This window comes from Monodelphis domestica, chromosome 3 (genome assembly GCF_027887165.1).
Source record: "Monodelphis domestica isolate mMonDom1 chromosome 3, mMonDom1.pri, whole genome shotgun sequence".
Classification (NCBI taxonomy): domain Eukaryota; kingdom Metazoa; phylum Chordata; class Mammalia; order Didelphimorphia; family Didelphidae; genus Monodelphis; species Monodelphis domestica.
Genome location: NC_077229.1, coordinates 84712571 through 84715211, shown reverse-complemented (window position 1 = coordinate 84715211; position 2641 = coordinate 84712571). Strand labels below are relative to the sequence as shown.

Sequence of the window (2641 nt, the reverse complement as noted above, 5' to 3'; positions counted from 1 at the left end):
ATATTTTTTTAAATTACCTTACATTAAATAAGCCAAAGTTTCCAGTAAGAAGGAGGTGATCATCCCATTATCCTTGTCCATAGTCATACCACTTCTGAAATTTTATGTTTAGTCCTAGATGCTACAGTTTAGAAAGGACATTGATAATTTGGAAAGGATGCTAAAAAGAGCAACCGGGATGGTGAAGGGCCAATGAAAATCAGCTGAAGGAACTAGGATGTCTTTGCCTAAAGTAGAGAAAACTTTTGCAATATGGGATAAACTGCTTTCTCATAGTTAAAGAGATTCCTGTGGAGAGAGAAATATGATTTGTTCTGCAAGGACTCAGAGTACAATGAGAGCACTGAATAGAACTTGAAAACTGGTATATTTAGGCTCGGTATAAAGGAAACTGACAGTTATTCCAAAGTGGCTTTCCCTTCCAAAGATGACTTCAAGAAAAGTCTAGCTGTGTACTTTTCGGGTATATTATAGAATAGATTTTGTGTTTCTCTATGTGTGTGTTACAGTTTTGTACTATTAGTTCCATAAGGTTTTTCCATCTCTACAAAATTTTGTGATTTCAGTTGAAGAGCAGACTCTCTAAATCATTCTGTCATATCAAATCAGTATCCCCTGTCTGCTTTTTGCAGTAGGAGTGGACTTGTTGGGCCATAGTATCTCTTCCTTTCTCCCAGTGCTAAAAGGAAATTGGAGATGGTGTCGGTAAATTATTCACTTCTAAATGTTGTTGATTTGGAATCAAATAATATATGAACTGTAAGGAATATTAGAAGTCATTTTGTCCAAGCCCACTGAAGTTGAATGAGGAAAGAGTGACTTGTCCAAGATCAAAAAGATAATAAATGAATGTAGACATTATAAATCAGAGCCTGGTCTTTCTTCTGTTTCACATACTAAGATAACTGTATTTTTTTTTGCCCTACTTATGTTACTTCTCTTTCCCAGCAGAAACATCAGCCCCATGGTACCAGGAACCAAACACAATTCATTGAATTTCTTCTCCTGGGATTTTCAAGGGCACCAGAGCAGCAGAGGTATCTCTTTGGCCTGTTCTTGAGCATGTACTTGGCTGCCATATTGGGAAACCTGCTCTTAATGCCGACCAATACCTCTGACTCTCACCTTGATACACCCATGTACTTCTTTGTCTCCCATCTGTCCTTTGTGGATCACTGTATTGTAACCACTACCGTCCCAAAGACGCTGGTGAACATCTTAACACAAAGCAAGATTATATCTTATGCTGGTTGTCTTCTCCATTTGTGCTTCTTTATGTCTTTAAACTTGTGTGGACAGTTTCCTCCTCCTTGCAATGGTCTATGACTATTTTGTGGCTATCTGTCACCCTCTGCACTATACAATCATCATGAGGTTTCTACTCTGTGTCCTCTTGGTGCTCCTCTCCTGGATAATAGGACTTGTAGAGTCCCTAATTCAGAATCTGATGGTAACAAGGCTCTTCTGTTGAGATCGTGAAATTCAGCACTTATTTTGTGAGTTTCCTTAAATTATGAAACTCTCTTGCTCTGACATCTTCATAAATTATATGACATTATATATTGTTACTGCAATACTGGGCATTGTTCCATTCACAGGGATTATTTTTTCATGCAGTAAGATCTGTTCTTCCATTGTGAAAATTCCAACTGCTATGGGTAAGTACAAAGCCTTTTCTACCTGTGGATCTCCTCTCTGTTGTTTCTTTATTCTATGGCACAGGGCTGGGAGTGTATTTCAGCTCTTCCACTACTCACTATTCCTGGAAAAGCACAATTGCTTCAGCAATATATGCTGTGGTCACACCCATATTGAACCCCTACATTTATAGCCTTAGAAATAATGACATAAAAGATGCCCTTAGGAGGCTCATTGTCAGAGTAACTAACTGGAGTTTTGGGAATACAACACTGCTACTTAAGAAAAAATTTTGGGAATCAACACTCTTGTATTCCTTAGTTCTCTCTCCAATCAAATCCATCCTCCATTTAGCTACTGAAGAGATTTTCCCAAAGTACAACTTTGACCTTTTCACCCCCACCCACCAATTCAATTAATGTTCTCTACTGTCTCCAGCCTCAAACACTAAATCATCTGTCCAAAATTCAAATTCCTTACAACCTGGCCCCTTTCTACCTTTGCAGTCTTCTACTACATTATTCGCTACCATAAATTCTTTGCTCCAGTGACATTAGTCTTTTTACTCATTCATGAATAAAACACTCCGTTTCTTGACTTCAGGTGTTTTCTAAGTCTGTTTTCCATTCTCTCTATATATATTGTCTTATTTTACTTCTTTTAAGTCCCAACTTTTTTAAAATCCCATCTTTGAAATTGTTCCCCAGTCCTCTCATTTTTATTGCCTGCCCTCTGTTGATGATATCCTGTGAATTTTATATATAGCCTGAGGGTATATGTTCCTTTATATGTTATTTCTTCTGTTAGATTATGAGGTCCTCAATGTCAGGAAATATTTTTGCCTCCTTTTGTATACCCAAAGCTTAGCACAGTGACTAACATATAATAGGTACCTCATAAATGTTAATTGATGGACATCAAGTTTCCTACATTACTAAATCTGCTCCTGTTGACTTCAAAGGACTTTGACATTTTTCTTTATTGTCTCTATTCTTGGAGTTCC

The 2641-nt window shown here is 37.4% G+C and overlaps 1 pseudogene; it reads left to right on the top strand.

The window, feature by feature from the left end:
- Positions 1-1062: 1062 nt before the first annotated feature.
- On the top strand, positions 1063-2057 carry LOC103096843 (olfactory receptor 7G3-like; annotated as a pseudogene).
- Positions 2058-2641: the final 584 nt, after the last annotated feature.